Genomic DNA, 25,097 nt, shown 5'->3' on the forward strand with positions numbered 1-25,097 from the left:
TTTACTGCTTAAGCTGAGTAGATAGTTCATTAAACATAAGGCCAGGATTTTGTAAAAAGCATCAGTATGAAATGAATTATGAAATTACCTCTGGTTGCAGCCACCTCTGCTGTACAAATCTGTAAGTAACAGTGTGAGTACCAGTTCATCCCTGTTTCACAGCGCCATTGCAGCAAAGCCGATGAGCAGCTGAAGCGAGAAGTACTGTAATTCCTCTTGCTGAGGTGGTGAGAGCAGTGAAAGCAGAAAGAGGCCAACTGGGATTGACCAGAGAAAGCATACTTCCTTTCAGAACTAAAAATAAAACCTGTGAATCTTGAGTACCAAAGCTTGTCTACCAGATAATTATGACACTCATTTACATAGTCTTTTATCTCCTTCTAGGGACTGGTCTGAACAGTCTTCTGTTAAAAACTGTTCCAGCCTCTGTGGTTGCCTTGCAGCACAGGTTTTTGGGCTCCCGAGCTCAAAAGGCATCTGACGACGTAGGTTGGTTTTAAGCAAGGTCTTGTGGGTTTGTGTTGTGTGGCAGCCTGCCAGGGATCCTGGTGCGCCAGCCACTGGGAGCAGCTGAGCTCTGAGCAGCACAGCACTTGGGATTCAGCTGTGGAAGCTGAAGAAGATCCTCATCCCGGGCTGTCATTTTGGTTTAGAAGAGAGAGTAGGCGAATCCATGCAGTTCCAGACAGGGGCCCGCTTGCCTGCTGATCTTTCATTCAGTTCATTTGGTTAGTAAGTGAAATACAAGCGTTCTGCTTAGCCTGGTGAGCTCTGTGGGGTCAGTATGCTTCCACATGGTGGAGTTTCAGTAATATCAGCTTCCATTTTGAGTTCAGGAGATCACAGACCAAACAACCTGTGCTTTTAAAACCATTACTCAGGTCGCAAAGTCAGCTGTGGAAAAACTGGAAAACATTTTGTTTTCCCGTGTCTGGATGAGGCTGGAGGTTTACATTGGCTGTGCCAACTTGCAGTCCTCTGTTCCTGAACTTTAGAATTTTGTTTCAGTTTAACTGAATAAAATGATAATTAAGGGTGCATATGTAATGAAAGGATCACTATCTATGTCTAATATTCTTTCTGTGTTGTCTCAAAATCCAGCCTAGAGATGATCCACCAGTTTTTCTGTCAACAGAGTGAGATGGTCCTTACCTGGGGCCCACTGATTCACTATGCATTTTCCATCATTCTCAAACTCTTGAGGATTTTTAAATTTTAAATAATGCAGGTGATGTATCTTTATTCGTTACCCTGCACACAGTGCTGGGAATTGTCCAGAGCATGCTAATTCCTAAAAACTGAAAAGTTTACTTTTATAGCTAGGCTGGGTAAAAGACAGATGAAAAGAACATTTCTGTGGAGTTCTACAAAATACCATGGTGGAATATGGCAGAGAGCATTATACGAGATGTAATTTAATAACTGTAGCTGAGACATAGTTGACCAAAGTATTTCACATATCATAGAATTTAGAGTGTCTCCTAGTTGTTCTGCATAAAAGTACTTAAATACATTAAAATATTCAGAGGATGGATTTTTACTATATTTTCGTAGATAGTGTCGATGCATGGTATATTAAATGTTAATCAGGGATGGAATTTGTCCGTTCCATCACTGGTACTATAAAAATAGAAGTGATCAGTTGTCTTTTTAATATAGGCATCACTTTTTTTAATGTTTACTTTAGGTCAGGAGTTATATAAGGCTTGTTCCTAGTACTCCTCAAATATAATTTCTGCTCTACTTTCCAATGCCCAAAATAGTTTTCTGGTTAAAAAGCATTAATTATGAAGGTGGCTATACTGTGTTTTCCTCCTTTATAGAACTTCATATCAATAATGCTGTGTGTTCAGATGAAACTGAAAGCAGGTCAATTGATTTTTTTATTATTTTTTTTTTTTAAAGCCAGTATAGCACAGAGTTCAAGCACGTTTTTCAACTCTGGAAAGAAAAATATTGTTATTTACACTGGAGAATAAACTGCAGTATGTGTGATTCCCTTTCTGATCCAAAAGGGATTTGTTGATAGATACTCGGTGGGATGTTGTTGCCATTAAGAATGCACTCTTGCAGCTAGAACCCTTTTAATGCTGTCTTTAAATGTTCAAGAAATACAAAGGAAAATTTTCTCTTCCTTAGCTGAAGTGTATAGGGGTCTTTTGTATGATCTTGAAAATAATATCAGTATATCTTTCTTTTGCTCAGCTTGCATTTTTACAAGCTGCCTTATTGGCAAACATCCTTTTGAAAAGCCTCAGGAAATATTTTCAAGCAAGGTTCGCACAAGGCAATGATTGAAAATGCTGGTTTGGTGTTTGTGCAGGACACCAGGGTGAGATTTATCAACCCACAAAGACTTTGTGAAATAAAGTAATGGAAATGGAAAGAGCATGACTTTCTCTAGTAAGAGGTGGGATTTCTGATGGCCTAAAGGTACTGTATGCTTGCAGATTTCCCTGTAAGTCAGCAGTTTGGTCTACTTTTTTTTATAGTTTCATCTTTTGATACTCTCTCTCCCTATAAGCCTTGTTTTGCTAGATTTTTGTTTTTCCTAATATTTTGTTTGTGAGACTACGAAGATTTTACAGCAAATTTAAGTAAAGTTTTTGTATGGCAAAAAATTATTTCAGTTTATTTGAGATGCATAGAATAAATGCGGTGGAAATGTTGATCTCAGCCATCTTTTTGAATGATGACGGTAACAAGGGAATCAAAACCATTACTGCAGTTGTCTTTCTCAAATAATATGGATTTTTACAAATGCAAGCTAGTTTCAGGACCCTGGAGTAATACTATTTATTTAAAATGTTTTGTTATTTTGGCTTGTACCCATCTCCCAAATGAGGCAGACATTTATTTCATACAAGTGTTGATGGTGTCAGGCACTAATGGAAATACAGTGTTCTGGTAGATCAACTGCTAATCTAAAATAACTTTATTTCTAATTTTAAATTTTTATGAACTTGGAATTCCATAATATGAAGAAATTGCTCTGTCAAACTCTCCACCTTTATATAAGCCTCGCTTTAAAGTTCTGTCATTCAAAAATGCATCAGTGGCATTTTAGAAAAATTATTTTGATAGTTGAATATGACTAGCCATCTAAAATAATTGTCTAAATGCACATTTGATTGTTTACCAAGCATTTTAGCATAATTTTGAAAAGCAGGTAGTGGTTACATGTCCTCAGCTGACCTTTATATGGCTTCTGTTTCCATCTTGGCTTTAGCTCTAAAGATCTGCTGAATAGCAGCAAGCAGTGGGAAAAGACTAAGTGTAAGGACAAAGCAAACCCCAAAATTATGTCACAGTCAAAACTAACAGTGCATGTCTACCTGGCACAGCAAATGCAGTCAGGTTAGCTCAAATAAAGAGGGTCAGAAGAAAATATTCTTGTCAGGAGTCCTGGAACGTGGCTGATGGTGGGGGCAGACTTTTGTGTGGCCATGGATGCTGTTGAGGTAGAACATTACTGCCTTCAAGTACCAATGGCTGCCCAGTGGAACACTGGAACAGCAGGTTCACAAGAAGCAAAAAAAATGTACTTTATCAACCAAGGGGACGATTAAGTTATTGCCATGTTGCTCTTGCTGCTGAAGGCTGTGCTGTGGTGGGGAATGATGTACATGGATGTGGCCAGTGGTCACACTGACGTGGGAAGAGGACATGACACAGGAAATAGGATGCGAGCTCTGGCCCAGGCAGTCAGTGTGTAAACCCCTGTTTGTTTGCCAGCACTGCCAGATCATTCTGTGTGTTCTTTTCTGGGTTGAGGAGGGGAACTGTGTGTGTGGGAATTGCTGAAACCAGGTAGTGACCTCGTCTGACCCAGTATCCTTGCTCGTATTTTTGTGAGGGAAGAGATGGGAATAACAGTAGTTATCACTTTTGTCTGCTGTGATCCACCACTTGGACAAGGTTTTGTCAGTTAATTTCTTTATTCCTCACTTTCTTTTTTCCTTTTTAGGTTTTTTATTTTTTTATTTTCCTTGTGGCATCCTTTGATGTGGTTTAGGGAGCTATATGCATGGTCAGAGAGGGAATTTTGCTGTTCCATTTTGATATTCCTTTTTAAGGCTCTTTCTGCCCTCTTGGAGGTTTCTCTTTATGTTCTCTTGTACCCCTGCATTAGAATGAACAATTCTCTACAGTGATTTCATCCTCCTCAATGAAGACAGGACAGGCAATGTTAACAGCACAAAGTAGTGAAGCTGTAAAGTCAAATTTCTGGGCCTTCCCAGTTTTCTTTCCTTCCCCTTGCCAGCATCAGAAGTCAATTAGCATTGTTTAAGCAGCTGCCTGAGTCCTAAACTCCCATTGCTCTCCCAGCCCCCTCAGGACCATCCCAGCTTTAATTGTATAGGATTAGGTGCCAAGCAAGGCCATGGGTATTTGTCAGCCTAAAGTATTTCATACCTAAGATATTTAAGCATGTATCTGAGAGTGGCTTTCTGATAAATAAAAGGGTCATCCAAATCTTCTGTGACCAGTTAGTACTTGACCAGGAAAAAATAACACACCCATACAGCAAGACAAAATAATCCATAGTTTTCAGTTTGTGATTTTCATGCTCTTGGGCAGAAAATCCATGTAATCCCTATGTTTGGATATGGTGTATTTTGGGCTTTGGAAATAGAAGGTAACTTTTCTAGCCTGAATTAGTCTATGCAAGAAAAAAACAACCAACAAACCCAAACAATAAAGCCGTTACTGAGGTTTAGCTTCAAAGTTGTCGTATCTCAGCTCGTGTTGAGGGCATGGCTGTGACGCACAGAGATAAAAACGGTGTTTCATCAGCTCCCTGATGGCCCTGAACACACAGTCGTGTCCACTTCATATGAAAGAGTCTTTGCTGTGAATGTACAATTACCCAATTCTATTCTGTGTGCCTTGAAGAGAGAAATGGAGCTACTTGAAGACAACTTCCTGCCACCAGTCCCAGTTAACAGACCTGCAATCATCTGTTATGCAACCATCAGAAAAAGCATAAGAGTTAGTGGGGCTTGCAGGTGAAGGAGGTATCAGCTTACCTCATCACTGCAGTAGCTGCAACAAAGAGAAATCTCAGGTACTGAGAGAATTAATCTGAGGAAGAGATTTTTACTTTTGCAAAAAATAAAAAATTCAGGGTAGTACATGGCACTGCCACAGTATCTTTTGTAAGCTGTTTTTAAGGAATGGTAGCCTGTGATCTCTCCATATACACTGGTTGGCAGTCTTCTTCAGTCTTCCCCTGCCCCCCTGAATATTCTCGAATAACGGGGATATGGATTACATTTTTATGTTATAAGTCAGTCTTTTGAAGACTTTAGCTATAAGATATAAACTGGGACAGGATACTTCCATACTGCAAAAATCCCCACACCAGTTTGAGCACCTGTGTTGAAGGATTACACTAGAACTACTACACAGCACCTGAATCTTGCCTCTGCACTTAAACACTCTTCACTTAAACACTCAAATGTACCATGTTTTTGCTGGTTAACATTTTACTTCAGTGTTATGGTGGAGGGAAACAAATTTTCACCGTCTCTGGTGGGTACAAGGTGCAAAGCCAGGCATGTTTATATAGAATTCTCGAGGCCAGCCCCAGGCTGTCTCCTGTGCCAGAAGCCAGGCTGTACAGTTCCCGTGAGGATCTGCAGGTTACTGCAGCGTGTGCACCGGGATCAGCAGCACTGGATAAACTGTACCAGGCACTTAGAATTTCACATGTACAGTGAATAAACCTCCACCTGGCGTGCTTTGTGTTTTCTGATAGTAGTGTGGATGTTGTGATAGCAACTCTGCATGTTGAGACTTGTGCTTAAATGCTGCTTTTTGTCAGCCCCACCCTGGGTTGCTTTTGTCAGTCAGAGCAATTCTCATGTTTGAGGTTTCCCAGCTGGGGTGATTATTTTTGTGGGAATGGAAGAGGTTGCTCAGAACATATGGAAACGTGCAGGTAGTGCTTGGGTTTGCTACCTCACAGCTGCAGTTTTGAGGAAGACAGAATCTTTCTTTTCACCTTTAATAATTCTGAAAAAAAAAAAAAACAACAAACCACCTCATGTTTGGAAATAGAGTCCTGAAATGTGGTGTGAATGAAACAAATACAGGGACATCTGCTTGCTGCTTCTGAGAAGTTATAGGAGGAACCATGTACTGCAATAAAAGAGTAAATGCCAAAACACATGACTTCTCAGGGAGCCCTGCCACCACCAGTCCAACAGAAAACTTCTGATAGGGAAAAGAAGGGTGCAGTTGCTTACCAGCCTAGCCCAGGACTTCCTGGCCTTGTGATAAGGTCAAGATTACCTCCTTAAAGTATTTCAGTGTAACCTTTTTTTTCTTAATCTATTGGGGGGGTAGGGGAAAGCCCCTCATTCACATTCATGAGTTTTATCTGGATAAGCTGACACTATAACACAGTTGGGCCTTTTATTTTAATAAGTGCATGGATCTTCTGCATAGTTCTTTCTTTCTTTAAGCACTGAAAAGTTAGTATTTACTACAACTTGGTACCTAGAAGAAAACATATTATGGGATAAATTTATTAAAAAAAATAAACCTAATTATTAGTTTAGTAAGTTTTAATTGGTCCCATTTCACCCCTTTTCTTTGTAAATATGAGCATTTAGTTAACAAACATGAATGCTTCTGAAACTGATGGTCATTTAGGCTCCACTTTTAGTGTGGGAAACTGCAGTCATTGCACATGTCCCAGTGTGGTAACTGTTGTCCAAACAGACTGCCCATGGGAAATCCTTTTGCAGAACTTGGTATAAAAATCTCTTTTCTCTGGATTAAATGCTGCCCTTCACTGAAGACTGTTCAGACTTCAGAGTTGATGGCCGATACTCTCTAAAATTCAGTACTTTGTGCCATGGAAAATAATACTCATTGTTCTAATGCAATAATTGCAGTCAGCTGCAATAATATGGTGGAGGTGGAAGTAGCTTTGATTTCCAACTGAGAAGTTCATTTAAATTAGTAACCAAAGTGGATTAGACCATCAACCATTGTTAGATGGTTGAGGTAGCCACAGAAATGCACTTTTTGACAAAATAAACTGTTTCTAAACCAGAGAAAAGTCTCATGGAAACCTTCATGGAGGGGTTGTTTGGTTAAGGAGTCCCTTTCCTGCTGGAGCGTGGGTTTGATGCTGACATGGGAGGTAGGAGAGAGAGGTTCATGTTCTTGGGTCAGAGTGAGGAGTAACAGAAACTGCTCTGAAGTGGATGGAAGAGGATCTTGAAACTGGGCTTCCCTTTTCAAAGTTGGCATTCCTGTCCTCCACTGCCTGCATGGGCAACAGGCACAAAAACTGACGACAGGTCAGTAAACACTCAGGACACAGACTGAAATTGTTTAATATATTAGCAGGTCTCTCTTTGCTGATATACAAAGCCTGAAGGAATCTGAACTGTGTAGATGTTCAGGAATACTCCCCACCCCAGTCCATCCCAGGGGCATGGAGGGAAGCTTGTGAGTAAATGCTCTAATGGCTCTTTTGCACATAATCCTCCTAATAATGTCTATGTTGAACTCACCTGTCAGCAAGCTGAAATTCAGTTCTTGCCCATGCTTTTTAATTCCCAAAGTGATAGACAAAATACATTCAAATATATTTATCTGAGCTGCATGTCTTGGAAAGCATTTGTAAGTGTCAGCCTTTTGCGTGGAGCGTCTTCCTCTTGAGTGAGAGTTTGGTTTCAGAAATGTTGCTGGGGAGGAGAAAAGGTCATTCATCACACTGTCACAGCTGCAGTAGGATGTGCACCGTGCTGTGGTGTCTGCTGCATGCTGGGGTGAGGAGCAGTGGTGAAAGGGCTGCTGACACCCCGCAGTTCCTGTGGGCTGGCTGGCTTCTGCTTTCCACCACATTGCTGCAGAGAGGCCTGTGGGACAGTGGCTGGGCCTCTGCCCTCTGCTTCCTGCCACAAGTCAGGTTATGGTCTACCTTCTGTGGCACAACACCTCCCCAGCACAGTTTGCATGGAAAAAAAATATATATATATACACATACGTATGTTTTTCTCTTTCTCATACTCATCAAGCTACTTGGGTCCTTAGAATATGATTTTTAGCCCAGTGTTAAGGGTTCTCTGGTTGGAAAAACAAGATTGTGCAGCAGAATGACAACTCCAGTAAAATATGCATATTATATTATTAAAACTGTTACCATCTAGAGCCCAGTGGGACGTGTCTGTGCATTACAGACAGCATTACACTTCTGAAAACAAGTCATAGATTTTTACATGTGAGAAGTAGAACTGCAAGGTATTACCAGACCAGACAACAAAAAGGATGGGTTTCAGTTTTTCTGTGAAGCGATCATGTCTGAAGGATCTTATGCTGAAATTGCAGTTGGCAGGGAGGCAGACAAGTATTTCAGTAACTTGCCAATGTTCTGCTAAGTGTTAAGGCATGTGGGTAACAGGTCCTTTTCATGGCTCTATGGCTGAATGGTGAGATTAAGTGTCTTGTATGCCATTGCAATTACCTTTTTTCAGCCTAATTAATTATGTTCAAGTCTTGTGGCTTTTACATTAATCCTGTTTTACTCCTCCTACTGCATGCCAGCGATATAAACCAAAGTAGTTTCTAATATGAAGTCCATCCCACTTTATGTAGTGCAGGTTTTTGAGTACTGCAGCTTGCAATTGCATTTTTTTTTCCTGCTTATCTGCCCTAGAGGATCTGATGTCTGGTTAAAACTGGAATGAAAATAAATTGGTTGTATTTGGAATGGAGCATCTGGAGTTACTGGATGTTTTAGATATTAAATAAATGAGGGTCACCTTGACTATTTTTGTTAAGTTCAGACTGGGAACATTTCAGTGACAAAGAAAATGAGACAGAATGAAAGGCAAAAATGCGGTAGGAGTAACTTCCACATCTAGAGTCTACTTTAAAATACTGTGTTTCACTGACAGAGGATCAGCTTTACTAAAGTCTGCATCAGAGGCCAAAAGTAAAGGAATAACTCAAGTAGAAGAGTTCAGTGGGGAGAAAAACGCAGTGGAAGGAAAGTCCTCAATATTTTTGGGAAGTGATAGGTGAGGCGAGGCTTTTGGAATAGCTAATATATTTTGTTGGATTGACAGATACAGAAAGAATTGAATGGTTAGTCTTTAATAATGCAAGTTCTTCTTCAGTTCTGAAATAGAAGTGTCAGTTTTCATCCTTAGACCTTAATGACTACAACACCACTACTATGACAAATATCTGGTGTCATTACAATGTTTTAATTAATTTCTGTTTGAAAGGTCATAAATAAAAAGCTGATAATGGAATGAATAGCTTTATCCTTTTAATTTCTTTGAAGATCTAGAACTGAGCTAGTCAAACTTCACTTTCCAATTTCATAGGCCTCCCAACTTCCACAGATTAGTTTTAATGTTGATGTTATAATTACATTTGATGCTCATCATCATTACATATAAATTTCTTTGATTTCACTCTTTTGCCACTTATAGTCCTGTTCAGGAGCATCTGCACCAACTTTGTATGAGTTCTTTTGCCCTTCAACCGAAGCACATTACTATCCTCAAAAGAAAGGTGGTACTTCTAAATATAGAAACCTAATTTAGATTCTGCTGTGACAACTAGCAGTCCATTTCTTTTTCATTACAATGATGAGGTATTTATTTCTGAAGTCCATTGATATGTTACTTAAATCTTCTTTTAGTTTGAAGGCAGAGAAGAAGCTGCCAGTGTGGGGGGAAGGCACAGTTCTTGTAAACACACTTCACTGGGTTGGAGAGGTCTTCCACAGCTGGAATATCTCTGTTCTGTCTCCCTGAACAGGATATGTATTTTCTTCTATCATTAAAGCCACTATTAGAGCCCCTTAATGCAAAGCATCTTTACTGAAATAAACTGAAATCCATGGATGTATTTTTCCTTATTCCCTTTCTCTGTAAGACTGCTAATCCTGAAAATAAAGTCAGGTGTAACTTGGTTATAGAGAAAGACAGAATAATGACTGGGAGAGAGAAATGCTAATTTTGTATGCAGGTATGCCAGAGTGATTTTTTTTTCATAAGGGGAGGTAGTTCTAAAAGTAACTGTTCTTCTTTCTCAAAAAGTTCTTAGCTTTTATATTCACTGGAAAACATCCCAGTTCTTTTTTTATGTACCAGAACAGGTTGGGGAGTGGGGGGGGGGTGGCGAGGTGCAGAAAAGGTGATGGTTTCTGCTTTTTATAGGCCAAATGGCTATGTGATTCACAGCTGGGATTTTTGACCAGAAATGGGTCATTCATTTTATAGATTCTCCTGAAGTAATTCACTGTACAATGTTACAGCACTATGAAATGGGCGGGGGGGGGGAAGTGTCCTAAAGATTTAGTGCTTGCCCTATTGTCCAGCTCCATTTGTGGGTCTTGGTCTGAAATAACTCTCTTTCAGAGAAAAATAAAAACCTGTCAGAGAGAGTTACTCTTTTGTTCCCTCAATACCTACCTAATGTAAAGCTTGTTCTTGTTGCTTTGGGGGTGGGGAAGGGAGTAAAGTTCTTAAAAATATTTTACAGATATGAGAATATAAAGACCAAAGGGAGGCTTCGTTTTTAAACTTCCATCCATTGCTTGCTTTATATCTTGAATAAGCACAGCATGAGGATATCTTAAATAGGAGTAAAAAAAAAAATCCAAACTTTTGAATAGTCCTAGATTTAAAGCTGTTATCTGATTTATTGATAGTTTTGTATCAGTTATGCCAAGAAAAAGAATAAGTTAAACAGTAAATTGAAATACTGTCACACAAAAAAGCCGAACATGATTAGGAGAATTATAAAAAAAATAAATTACAAGAGCTGTACTAAGTTGAAAGGCAAAAAAATTGACAGTGTGTCTCATTCCCACATGCACATGCAAGTACCTTGCAAGTGGCAAAAGTACTCTGAAGGAGTACAGAAGGGAGGAAGGTGTGGAGCAGAACAGTGTGTGGGGTCAGGGCCTGGGTGATTTCTGCTTCTTGTAGAAAACAGGAGTGTTGCCTGGGGGTTTGAGGTGTGTTCCCAACTACCAGAGGGGATGTGTGGGGGGTCACACACAGAGCTTTCTATTCTTGTTAATCCCCTGCCAGCTGTTTCACGTGTTGGCTCTTTCTTGCCCTTCTGGTGGTTCTTTTCCTGCCCCCTGTGCCTTCTCCTCCATTTACATCTCCCTTTTTCTTCAGTGGTGGGTGCCAGCAATGGAGAGCACTTTTCTGTTCTCATCTCTGAGGCCACAACCCTCAATAGTCAGGAACAGTGATTGCCAGGAGAGGAAACAGCTCCTTGCTTTGCAAGCATTTCTCACTCAAATGTCTGTGAACTCTTATATTTTTTTTGGCCTCTAACTGTGCCAAATTTGGATAGACTTCCATGGGAATAACCAAAGCAGACATCTTTGACACATCCAGTTTGTTATAAAGCACTGGGCTTTTAGCAGAGATCAGCAAAGCCAGCATAGGACCCTTTCCCAAGGGGTTGGAAAGCAAATCTTTCTTGAGGATCAGTGAGTAGTGTTTGATTTGAATGTAATTTATGGACAGCATTTGAACTTGAGTATGAGGTGGTTCCTGCTGCTACCCACAGCTGATCTGAATGAAGGGTTGAAATTCCTTTAGGCAAAAGGTTTCAGAAGTCAAGCAGCTAATAAGTAGTTGCTGTGTAACTGGTGAGTATATCAAGGGAGTTTTGTGTGTGTCCTTTTTAAAGGCAAGGACTTGAAACAGATGAGAGTTAATAATCAAGGGAACAGTGGAGGAAACCTGAAAAATGGCAGATTTAATAAAGATGACTAAATATAGTATGCATGAAATTACTAATACAGTTCAAAAGTGAAGAGGAAAAAAAGCCAGAAAAGCTGAAAGGCTCAAGATGCAACAGGCAGTGAGGCTGGAACTTAAACCAGTTCCAAGAACTAAGGGAGGGCTGAGGAGTTGCAGATTTCTTGGTGGGACTTTTGATGTTGGTGAATGGGAAGATAAGAATGAGAAAGCTGAGAAAGATCCTGAAGGGATTTGAGTGGGAGTGGGAAGGAGAGATTCCATCATTAGCCTTCGTGATAGGATAAACGGCAGCAAATTTTCTTCTGCGGTGGATTACAGATGTGCATATCACACTGGAGAATTACAGTGACAATCCTAAGTGGAAGTGTGGTACCTGGAGGAGACTGCCCTGGGGGATAATTCTTTCAGGGAGGCTCTGCCCCAAAATACCTGGAAAAATTGCCTTTAGAGAGAGTGGCTGGTACAATGGCTGGGAACTTCAGTGTAAGGAAAAAGGCTTTGACCAACAGTGAAATCTCCATTCAGACCTCAACTTTTAGGTTAAACACTTGTTTCTGTCTCGGCTATGGAGAAGTGTTCAGTGGTAGAAGACTAATACCAATTGAGAAGGAAAAGAGCTCCATGATTGAGGAAAGTGATAGGCACTGCAGCTAGGGAAAGGTTAATGGATAGTGGCATGTGGTTACTAAGAAATAACTGAAATGTTGAGAGCCTGGACAACAAAACATAGAAATCCAAGCTGCTCATAGAGGTTGGGATATAAAACATCTGAAGAGTGGCAGAATGCTCATAGTAACTGGACTGGAGGTGTTTAAAATGCTTTGTGCTGTTCAGAAATAACCTAACTAAAGGAAAAGCTGTGCAGTAGTAATTATATAGCAGACTAGAAAAAATACTTCAGTGTAAAAAGGACAGCCCAAAATCAGTTTGGCTCAAAATCACTTTGGAAGAAGATGACAGAAGGAGCAAAGAATCTGTGTTGGCCCCAGGGTTAAACTCGAATAGGGATAGGGATCTTTGTAGTGTTGTTAGATAAATACTGCTTGTTATCAGGTGGTTTACTTTCGCAGGTAGAGATAAGAGAAGAAGTGATAGGGCCAAGGTATTCCTGGATGTGATTGCTGGCAAGTTCCTTCCTTAAACTAGTCACTGAACCAACAGGAAGTCAGCGTTACTTCAGACTTCATTTTGAAAAGCAGTGAGGATATTCTAGAAAATAACTTTGGATTGAGGATTCAGTTTCACTTTGTGCTTTATCAGCTGCTGAGGGAGCTGGGCTGGCTTCCCTCGCTCTGCCCCCGGAGCTGATCCGAGCAGTCACGGCGCGAGTTACATCAGCAAGGTGACTCCAGTGAAATGAGTCACCCGGGTGGGGGTGAGCTCCCATGGATCAGGCTGCCAGAGGAGAAGACAGAGCTAGTGCTGGGGGCTGGTGAGGCATTCAGGCAGTTTACAGTTAATCAGATCAAGTGGAACTTAAAATTGCACCCTTAGTAGTCCTGGGGTTGATTCAGTTTGAAATGTGTGAAAAAATGCAGGGAAGTTGGTTTGGAAATTTTAGGTTTCGAATCTTAGTGGGATATTTAAATAAGCAAAGCTGGTCACAAGTGTAAGGAGCCTCAGGACACGATTTCTTGAAGTTACAGATACGTAAAGCTTGTCTGAAAACTGAATTCCCAGTAAAGAGTTATCCTGGTCTGCAGACCAAAATGGGTGAATAGTCAGCCCAAGGATGTATAGTAAGACTAATGCAGGAATCCTGCAAGTAGTGTCAGAGGGGACACAGGGGTCAGGACAATTTAATTCTGGTTTGTTTCTAAAGTAGAACTCAATCTTCCAAATGGTGTGAAAACAAATAAAAGGAAGGTTTTGCATGGTGAGAAGGTTAGAGAATAACAATGATACACAACTAAAACATTAAGTATTTTTGGCTTTTCAGTTAGGGCAATGATAACCAGGAGGAAAACACAAGATGTATGAGAATAAGAGAATGGAATTTTTACTGCTACCAGAGGGAACTTAAGGATCGTAAAATACTTAGACCCATAGAAATTTCCATCTCACAATTAGGAAAGAATTAGTGCTTATTGTAACTATTTTAGCTCATCTTTCCTTCAGGGTGGTACCAACGATTGGAAAAAGCAGTGCCAACATAAAGAGGGGGAAAGGAACAGTTAGACAAGCAATTAAAAGCCTGTCAGTCTGTCCTCACAATATGTAAAGCTTTGGAAGGCATTGAGGGGTGTGGGCGGGAGGAATCAAGGGTTTGGGAGATTAAAGAAAATGAAGTAAACTACAATATACCTGCTTCAGAGAGTGAATTTTACTGACCTTATACCTGTCTTTGAGAAGAATTAATTTTCTAGACAAGAAAGGCCAGCCCGTGGCCTTCAGGTCAGGGATGATCTGCCAGAACCTTTCCCAAGGTCTGCAGGTAAATCTTCCTGTTTGGCTCCGTCGGTGGGAATGCGCAGGCTGGGATTAGTGCAGGCAGGGAAAGCTGGTATCTCACAGCTCTCAAGATTATTGCCAGAATATTTCCTGCCAGGGAGCGAGGTCTTGAGACTCTCATTTGCATTGCAGCCCCCCAAGGATCGATGATTTGTATCTTCTCAGAGAGGCCGTGAAATAGGTGATGTTAGTCAGAGAGATATATGGCATAATAAAACCAGACTTAAATATATCAGTAATTTGGGCATGTGTTTCTAAATGCTGTTTTATTTGGGAGAGGTGAGTGACTCTGTGGATACTGTAGAATCATAAGACTGAAAAAGACCTTGAAATCATCTAATCGAAGTTAAGGCAGTTAAAACTTGTTGTGTCTGCTGGAGAGATTAAGAAATTATTCCTTGCAGCATCCTGTTTTCATAGCTGGAGACACACCCAGCAGTTTTCCCCTCCCAGTCTCTTCAGTCTGTATTCATCCATGGTATTTTCCAAAACTATGCTTATTTTATTGTACATACCTGTCTTGAAGAACAATATCCAAAACTCTGCTCACTTTATAGGACTATAACCGAGGCTTTATGAATGCAGAACACAGGTTGTACTAACATTTATATATCCCAGTATTGTGTTTATATTTTTACAGCGTGATACTGTTAACTCATAGCCCATAAATTGAACCTAACCTGTCTTTTTTCTGTGGAATTTCTCCTTAGCCATTCAGTATTTCTGCCGTTGACTTTTGCCTATGTGCAGTGTTTTGCATGTCATCTTTTTTCTCAGACCACTTGTCCAGTTTGCATTTTTGTCCTCTAACATAATTTGCAGTCCCATCAAGCTGGTTGTTTGTCAATTTAATAAATGTAGTCTCTGTTCCATCATCTGGGCCACTAATGAAAACAGTGAGTAAGAGCAGACCCAGTGTAGGTGACTTTGGGAACTACATTCTACGTACATATTTTCACAGATAGTTAGTGGTGATTTCTGAATGGTGGTTTTGTGGGGTTTGTTTATTTATTTATTTATTTTGTGTCAGGATATAGATCTGCTTCTCAGTTCTGCTATTCTGTTTGTCAAGGAAATTTGCTTTGACATTATGGATGCTATGACATATTTTGGGATTCATGCTGGCTTTTACTTATGACCTTGTATTCTTCAATGTGTTTACTAATAGACTGGTTATAGCTACTCTGGGTTTCCTCCCCGTGCCCTTAATCATGGGCTGCTCTTGCCGTCAGCACCTTGAAATGCTACATCATGGACCCACTTGAACAAAAACTTTGCTTGGCTTTGTTCTTAGGCAAGAAAATGTAATTAATATAATTAATCTTGACTTTTGTAATGCATTCTGCAGTATGGCAAGCGATGAACAGTCAGAGGAAGACTGGGATTAGTAGCCTGAACAGTACATTAGGTAGGAATTAGTTTATAAGATGATAGCTATGTGGTGTTGAAATAGGTGGAGCAGTGGAGTGGTGAAATAGGTCTGTCTGCCAATAGTTGTTAACACATTTTAGGAATGACTTGCTTAGTGTTTTCATCTTTGGACTAATTGATTAAATTTGATTAAATCAGTAGATGGTGCAGAATAAGTGAAGCCCTTAACACAGAGAATGGGGGGGGTTTATGCGACTAAAACTGAATGTCCTTGAGGAACAAAGTAATAAAAATGGAACAAAATGTCACTGCATAGAACAGAAAGTGGTGGATTTAGGAGCAGATGGCAAATGTAGACGAGAGCTTATCCAGCGGAAGCACTGGCAAGGAGGAGGTTTGAGCCTTCTGGCCAGTCAGAGGAGCACTGAGAACCTGCTGGGTGATGTCGAGATGGTCGGGGTGTGACTCTGGGATGTGCCTGTGTCCCCACAGAGCTGCCCCTGAGAGTGCTTTTAAACTAACACATATCATCCTGCCCAGCCATGCTGGAGAAAGATAAATTGAAGCCAAACAGGACGCAGGGGGGGTGTACAAGTACAATCTAACGTGAGAGACTACATGGAAGTAGAAAATACAGGCTGGTAACATTGCCATGTATGCTAGTATGGGAGGAAGGAGGGAATGTAATCACTGCTATAAATAGATCTTGGAGGTAAATACTGTCTGATGCACTATACAAGCAGATCCAGAAATTCACAATACAGGCCTGAGACACAACTTTGAAAAAATTGCTTCTTTCTAACATACCACAAAGTTTGAACTTCGAAAAGAAATGCATTTCACATTTAGTGGGAAACTTCTAAGTGAGACATATTTGTGTGACCTTTCAGGGACCCCAGAGAAAGGAGATGAACAAGATCTGGATCATTTCGATTTTATCTTTAAACTCACAGCTGTCACAGTTTGAAGATGAGTGAATTTATAAAAAGCAGAAAACTTGTTATCTCTGAGAGAAATACTTTGAGCACCATCTGTCCTGTGTTTTCCTGAAAGGAAAAAAAAGTGTTTGTCCATCAAGGTTGCTACTGGACAAGCATGTAGGGCAGATGTGAGAATCTAAAAATAGCATTGCGGGGGGAGAATCCATTATGATATCTAGGTTATTTTCTAATTTGTTTACTAGATAGACTGATGGTGTTTCAACATTATTTCAGCATTATCCTGATGCTGGGATATATTGACTAAAACCCCGTCTGTTCCATCAGACTTTTTATTATCAAGTGTAAACTTTTAACCTCACCTTCTTAGTAGTTTATGCTTATAAGGGTTTTTTATTTGAGAAGTTCTCCCAAACCTTTTAATGCTGTAGAGTCAGGAATCAAACCAGTGTACCAGCAACTGTTATCTGTGTAGGATGTCTGACAGAGCTACAGTATGATTATAAAACAATCACAGCAGGAGAAAATACTGCTCAAGAAGGTGAAATATATATTTCTGTGTAGTCTGACACTAGATTGTTTCTCTCCCTGCCTATGTGACACACAAAGGTGAAGTGAACAGTCTGATATTTTTATTTGAGGAGTATATGCTAGCATGTTGTCTCAGTAAGATGGAGCTTTTTATACAGATAATTAAACCACAGTGCATGAGTGTTGCTTAATATTTAAATCTTAGTATTTGGAAATATGAAAATACTACTTTTAAGAATACTCTTACGTGTAAAGTGTACATGTTTAGAATATAAAAAGGATGTATTGCCAAACACAGACCAATGTTCAAGTATGACCTTACTCCCAGCAAGCTGGGACTGAGAGCACACAGGCAGGGGATCCAAAATGAGTAATCCTCTCCCTCCATGAATGGCCTTTCCCTATTACAGGAATCCAGAAATAGCCAGATAGAAAGCCTGAAGAACTGGCAAATGGGATTCCTGATTTTCTGGAGACAGTGGCAGTAGAAAAGGAGGCAGGAGTAGAAGTTGCAACTTTTTAACTATTCACCCAAACCCCACATTCTGAATATATGGTAGATTGAATATGGTCATTCTGCAGCTCTCATTGTGCCTGACAAACGGTGAAATACACTGCTGTCAGTAAAAGGGGGTAAATGTAAACCTAGAGAAATGGCCTTCAGGAGTCTTTTGCTTCTCAGAAACTGACTCCAAATTTATGTATAACAACTTCATTCACAGGATAAGGTGAAGCAGGTATTTCCCTCTATCAGCTCCTACAGGATGTGTTCTTTTAAAATACTGCTCTCTGTTCTTGATATTTCTTTCTGGATTTTTATACTTCACCTTTTGTATGGTTTTGAGGCTTTTGTTATTCCAGATAGCTCCACACAGGAGCTCCTGTTTAACACATCCCAGCTCTGTTTCAAGAGCCAATTCCACTCCCTGTAGGTTTTTACTTAACTGCTTCGTTCCAGCCTCCTCCTCAAGTGACCATTTTCCAGCATGACGTCAGGAATACACTGCATGCCCTGGGTGTGGCGTCAGGATATGGGGAGCATTGGATGTTGCAGGAGTCGTAGGGCTGTGGGAATGGAAAATACCACATGGTGCATGCTCAGCGCTGCCATAACAGAGGAAGTGATGCTGGAGTGAGGCTCCCTTGGAACCACACCCCGTTTGGGTCCAATGGAGCCAAAGGCTTGTTTCCAGGAGGCGTCCCTGGACCGAAGGGCCTGCCAGCAGCCTGAGCAATCAAGGAGCCTGAACTTCAGTGGGAAGCTGATCTTTCCGTGGTGAAGATGCTCCCGAGTTGTTTTGGAGAAGAGCAAATAGAAAAATGCAAACCAAAATACAGTCCATTTAAAAGACAGGAAGCTGACTAAGCTGGTGAATAAGATGCTTTAGACAAAGGAAAGACAGGGAGTGGCAGGGCAGAGGAGCTGAAAAAACAGCAAATTTGGGAAAAAACCCAGTGCTCTTGAAATGAAAGTTAACAAACATGTTAAGGGGGTGAGATGGAAAAAGTTGAGGCAGATATTTAAGCTCTGGGGAATAAAAAACAGAGAGGGACCTTATGAAAGCTGGATCTTTGTGGCTCTCAGGAAGTGAGATGTGCTTCTGAGAGGCAATTGGGAATGTAGTCTGAGAGGGACAGGAAATAGTAGGAGGGTGAAAGGTGGAGTCCAGTTCTGTAATGGACTTCATTTAGTGGGAAGTATGAGAGGGAGGCAGTTGCCGGATGCTGAATCAGAAGAGCAGCACTTCAGTGGATGTAAGAAGCCTGAAGCTGATGTTCACAATCAGGCTGTTTTTGTGGAGAGGAGGCTGGGTTAATGAATGTTACGTCCAGTAAGTTCAAGGGGAAAAGGATGCAAGAACATTGTGAATGTTGGTGATAGGGTTGGAAGAAGAAAGTAAAGCCAAGAAATGAGTTGGAGGGAGTTTGGCATCACTGTGATGGAAGCAAGAAGGCTGAAGAAGCACGAATACTGCAAAACATGGATAGCACCCAAGTTAAAAAGGGTTTGATGAATATTGCAGACGGAGTGTGGGTAAGAACATTATGAACTTGACGCTGTTGTGCTTGCTTTTGGAAGACAGAATCTGGTCCCAAGGTTAATGAATGGTGTGGCACATTACCACAACACTTACAAACTCATATGAAAGTCCAGGATTTCATTGTGCAATAATTCGTAGATGAAATGCAGAATGAGAAGGATTCCTTTCTGCATAGAGTTAAAACTTGAGTGAGTCAAGGGCAGATGACACACAGAGACAGGCAGATGGGAAATAGGAGGCATTGCTTACAAGGGAAGATGAGGCTTCCATAAAGCAGTGGCCAAGCCGCTGTCAAGGTTTCAGAGGTCATTACAGCAAGCAGAGTATTAAGGTGAAAATGGAAAGATGTCAGTGAATCAGCTTTGCAAGTGTTGCCAGTAAACTGTTCCTGAAATTGATAAATGAGCGATAGCAGGATCGGGAGATGCTGTTCCTGGAAGTGGAGTGTGTGTGATGGGGCTGCTGAGGGAAGCAGCGCAAACAGTGGATGTGGTGGGCTGGAGGCGTGACAACATTTTGCGTGGTCTGATCATGTGTGCATTTAGTAAGGCCAGAGAAAGGAGGCTTCAGTAATCAAAAGGCAGAATGAATGTAGGCTGGTGCTCTGAACTGTGGGGATGGGTAGAAAAACATGTTTTATAACAGATCTTTGTTAGAAGGATCTGCACCCAGAAGTGAGAGTGAGCAGGTCACACTTGAAGATGACGTTGATGTTACTGGATTTGAGCGAGTGGAAGGGTCAGAGCATTTTTCCTCAGCTAATGAGGGGAGAGGGCTTGGGAAAACACAAGTCTGTTATAGTGATGCTGGGCTTAAGATGAGACATCCACAAAGAGGTGCCTGAGATACTGCTCGACATTTTGTCTTTGAATGTAAGTCTGGTGTTAGAGCACTGTCTGGCAAATAAGAAAACTTATACAGTGCTATTGCCTACAATGATAATGATTTTTTTTTTTTAAGGCCATGCATCTGGTTTTTGTTTTACCATAATTATTGGTCTCTTGTTGCAGCAGGGACACTGATTCAGCCCCAAAAATAGCACCAGTTCACTAACAGAGCTTATTCCCAGAGTTCCATTTACAGTACTGATATGATGGAATAGATGGGGATGAAGTAATGGGAAAAATTGCAGAGTCATGTTGATGCATGCAGCATTAAACCCCATGGTGCTTGCCCAGGGAAGGGTAAAAGTGGTTTTAAAAGTTGACTGAAAACACTGAAAGATAGAAACCGTATTTTAAATCGAATTAGTTTGAAATAAACTGTAAAATCAGGTAGCGCTGATATGTGAGTGTATTAATTGTACTGTTGCTTGTGTTCCTTCATCAGGGCTCGTGCCCTTGTCCTCAGATTCTCAATTTTGAAAAATTATTATACTAAAGATAGCCTGGTGAAGTTTTTGCATGTCTGATTTGCCCACCTCCATAACCAAAAAAGGAGAGTTTAAATGACGAATTTGCCAAATGAACTGGCACCTGAACGCCAGTTGCTCCATTTCACATGTTGCAGCTCCAGGAGTAATAATTGTTTCACACACATTAATTCCTCCTTTGGACTTTGGCTTCTGCACTTAAGTACACCATCTGAACTCGGTCAGTTTGCACAAATGCATAGTGAGAAAGTTCATTTCCCCACTACCGTGAGGCTGAGCAAAGCTCTGCCCTTGCACTGCATTATTTCTGCAGGACTATCTCTATGAAACAGTTCTGCTTGCTAAGCAAATGTGGGGTGGCACAGACAGGAAGAAGATAAGTAGAAAAATTCTAATTTAAAAGATGAAGACCGATTTAACTAACCTTCATTTGTTTTAAAGTTTAAATATTTACTCATTTGCAATATTTGCATGTGCTCTTTCCTGGCCAGCAGCATTGCCCACGTGGGTTTGTCGGGGTGAGGAAGGAGCCCGGTTTGCGGTTCAGGGGGTTCGCTGCCTGCGAGGAGCGAAAGGGGGTCACAGCAGAACGCCCGGTCAGCGTGTGCCGTCCCCTCCCGGTGCGGCATTCCCGGTGGCAGCAGCTCCCAGCAGGGCCGTGGCTCAGAGCCCGGCGCTGGCTGCCGGCCAGCCCGCAAGTGCAGGGGCTGCAGCTGCCACCGGCCCCTGCCCGCTCAGCTCCAGTGAAAAACCCACCGGGGTTCTGAGGGGGAAAAAAGGAAGGGGGAAAAAAAAAAGAGCAGCTCTTGAACAACCGTGCCAGAACAACCTTCTGCCTCAAAGCAAACAAAACCCAAACCGAAAACCTCCAGCGGAGGAAGGCGAAGCCATTCGCCACCTGGAATTCTTCGTGTGGTCACTAAAAATACAAAACGCGCAGTCTTGCCATCCTCACATGCGTGGCCTGAGCCCAGGCCATGCTGCAGCACACCGGGGAAGTTACAACTGTGATTTTAGGAAGGGAATGGTTGCGTTTTTCCGTTGATTTTCATGATTATCTGTAGTTCTAGCGATTATCTGCAAAATAGGGCACGCTGTGTTACCAGTAATACATGTATCCTGTGGCAGCGAGCCAGGACAGTAATTGAAGGTCAGGGATTGTTTGTCGAGTGCAGTTCAGTGTGCTGCCTGATTCCATAGGGGACTGGCAGTGCCAAAGAACAAAGGCAGCTCTGTTCTGCAAGCTTATAGTATGGCTTGTTTGACAGAGTTCAGGCCCAACTGTGAGAAGAAGCAAACAGTAGTGGAAAACAGTGCTAAAATAATGTAACTACCAAATAAGCCTTTTTAAAATGTATCTTTCTGCAAATATCAAAACTAACCTTGGATAGACACTCATGTTTTAAATTCTTGTTTAAAATTCAGTTATGCCTTTATATGGCAAATCTGTGTTTTGTTAAGAATATACACCTATGTGTCGTGATAAATTTAAGTCATTACAATTTAAATGTCACTTTATGTTGCCTTAGTCTACTTAACATTAGCAGTTGCACCACTAGCAACTTCCTTGTTTTTTTATACTCTCAAAAGGTGTTTTCCTACTCAGCGGATTTTTCCTGAGAACATCTTTAAGTGAAACGCTTGGAAATACAGTTGCTGAGTTAGTATTCCATTCGTAGCTGGTGCAACTTGAGAATTTTTAACAAAATCCCTCCATGGTAATGAATTGGTAGTGCTGTGCTGGGTATTAATATTCTTTGTTACTAAGTCGCAGTCTATTAATAAAGCTTTGTCCAAATGGGCAAACTTGCGTGTCCTCCAGACAGTCTTGTGATTTGTATTTTAATAGTGTCTGTCTTGGATATTATTAAGGATTGCCTACTTTGACAGTTGCACTACATACCACACAGCTATCACAGCACCATTAGTTTAAGAGTAGCATGAAGGATGTTGTGCTCTGTAATAGACATAATTTATTTGTTTGCCCTTCCTGAAATAATTAATAGCACTTGGGCTCTTGAAAGAAATGGTAAAACAACCCCCTGAAACTGTATGAGATAGGTGTGAATCTGGGGGTAGAAATAGTATGTCTTAGGGGTGTTCAGTTCTTCTTGGAGGTACTCTAAAATGTGCTTTAAAAGTTAAATTGAAGATCATGCAAGTACAGAATTAAGTTTGGAAAAATACTTTATTTATTGATTACTTGGCAAAGTGTGAGTTCAGGATATTTCCTTGTGTCAGCTGTTACTGATAGGTTCAGTTTTACTTTTTAGAGGTGGTGAGGCCTCTGAAGAACCAAGTCCGTGAAAGAGTGCCCTGCTCACTTGACAACTGACCCTGTTGGGTGACAGAGAATGGGCACGTTTCTGCTCCAAAGGGGGAAAGGGTGCAAACTGCGGCCACAAACACGAAATGAAGGCTGCATTTTACTCTCTGTTCTGCATGACCTGTCTCAGTACTGGTGAAGTGACTCAGGTGTTATTCCCCCCTACTCTATGAGAGGTCGGCTGGAGAAGAAGGAATTGGAAAGAAATCAGGTCAAAATGGTGTCACTAAGTAATTTCATTTTTTTCTGGAGATGAGGCAGTGCAGCCCCACCATGGCCTGGCTGGGGCAGGAGGTGTGTTTTGGGGGAGCAGAGGGAGTTAGTGAGCCCATTGCTCTGCTGGTGGCAGGAGGTGGCCTTTCTGTGTCTGCCCTGAGGGGCTGTGGATCTGGTGAAGGGCTGTGGCAGGGAAGCCAGAGGAGACAAGAGGAGCAACTGTCCAGTCTGGGAGGTCAGGAATAGATGGAGGCTGCTCAGGGCACTGCTGTTCCCTGCAGCCTTCCTGCCATATAAGGCTGTCAGCTGCCTTGGGCTGGCCAGGCTGGAAGACCACTTAAAAGGGAAAATCAATACAATAAACTGCCTCTGATAGTGTCCCTTCAAAGCAAACTCCAGTTTTGCAGTTATGTGATTTGAGCACAGGCTGGGCATTGTATAAAACCCATGCACAGGTAGTCTGGTTCCTGCCCTGTGCGTGTACAGTGTCACGAACTGTTACAGAAGAAAACCAGTTTGCTGGAGAAAAGTGTGTGGTGGGTAGAGAGCGCCTTCCAGTTCAATATTTAACTGTACCCAAGTATTTTATTTCAGAGCTCAGTATTTTATAGCATTCCAATACACCTTTAAGCTTACATCATTTGGAATAATTCAAGATGAGAACAGAGATGTAGTCATGCATTGATTTCCCATTATTCTCATACTTTCTTGGCAAATGACACGCTTTGTATTTTTTCCATGAAGTGAAAAATGTACAGCTGTTTAAAGGGTTTGGAGGAAATAAATGCCTCTATCCTAATCTTCCTTGTGATTATTTTTCCTTTCTCCCCCCCCTTACTATGCATGTTTGTGTATATGAACTAAGTTCAAGGAGAACATTACAGGTGTTATTGCTAAATTTTTCTTTGGTAATTCCATTTTCTAATTAGTGTCCCATGAACTTTTTTTTTCTGCTGGACTAGAAGTGATGTTTCTATGTGAACTGCAAACAGCTAGTTGGTTAGAGCCATTAAATTCTGTTCTACAGTGGGAAAACACCTTTAATATTTTTGTGTGTGTGTGTCATCAAGGAGCAAATAGGTTGTATGGCGAAATAAGAAAATTGTGCTTGAGAACATTTTCCATCCGTTCCCGGGCTGAGTCCCTGCAGAGGCGGCTTTGGGCTGCGCAGGGGGCGCAGCCCTCTGCCCCGGCTGCTCCTGGACCCGCACCAGGAGCTGAGCTCATGCCTGACCCGCCCTTCCTTTTTATTACTTCGGTTTTTTCCTGGGTTGACTGTGGACAGAGCTGCAGCCCTCGCTTGCTGACTTTCCAAAGCCCACCCGTGGGAGGGACAGGGAGCAGCTTTCCAAGGACGGGCCCGGCGCCGCGGGGGCTTAGCGGGGAGGGGGAGCGCTGGGGCTGTACAGGAGGTCTGAGTCTCCGGAGCGGGTGCCCCTGGGCCCGCGGGTGCCCCGGCCGCGCTCCGAGGCCGCCGCCACACGTGTCCCGCGGCCCCGCCCCGCGGGACGTGTCCGCGGGCCGCGCGGGCCGCGCCCGCCGAGCGCCGCCCCTTCCCCCGCCGCGCTCCCCGCGCCCGGATCCCGCGGATCGCACCGGCCCCGCGCCCCCGCCTTATGTAAGTGGGGCGTCGGCAGCGCGCCCTGACCCGGCCGCGGGGACGCGCTCGGCTGCGCCATAGCGCTGCCGGCTCCACAAAGGGCGGGCGGCGCGTCCTCCGCCTCCTGCTCCTCCTGCTCCGCCGCCTCCTCCGGCCCCGCCGTCCCCGCCCCCGGCGCGGCCGCCCGGCCCGACCCGGAAGCGGCGCGGCGAGAACCATTTTCCTTGTGAGTTCAAAGGCGGAGGCGGGTGCGGAGGTCCCGCGGGCCGGGCCGCGGGGCGGCGGGAGAGGTGCGTACAGACCGACCGCCGGGGCGGGGAGGGGGCTGAATCCACCGCTGGGAGCCGGGGGGAGCGGGGGACTCCTCCGCGGCTCCCCCCGCGGGACACACGCACACACCCCCGCGGACACTTCAACTTGGCGAGGGGCGCCTTTGTTCGCGGCGGGCGGCTGCGGGGGCGCAGCGGGGCCGCGGTGGTGCCCGCCCG

The 25,097-nt window shown here is 42.5% G+C and overlaps 1 protein-coding gene across 3 annotated transcripts in view; it reads left to right on the forward strand.

Annotated features, from left to right (window-relative positions):
* JMJD1C (jumonji domain containing 1C) overlaps positions 1-25,097 on the forward strand; it is a 160,081-nt gene that overhangs the window by 69,078 nt on the left and 65,906 nt on the right. The window contains exon 1 of one of the 3 annotated variants that reach the window (XM_027694063.1): positions 24,734-24,835. The exons of the other annotated variants lie outside the window; for them this stretch is intronic. The gene's annotated coding sequence lies outside the window, so the exon portion shown is untranslated. Of the gene's footprint in view, positions 1-24,733; positions 24,836-25,097 lie in introns of those variants that run through there. 3 annotated transcript variants of the gene reach the window in all.

Source organism: Neopelma chrysocephalum, unplaced genomic scaffold, assembly GCF_003984885.1.
Source record: "Neopelma chrysocephalum unplaced genomic scaffold, ASM398488v2 Primary Assembly neopelma1_96, whole genome shotgun sequence".
Lineage (NCBI taxonomy): Eukaryota > Metazoa > Chordata > Aves > Passeriformes > Pipridae > Neopelma > Neopelma chrysocephalum.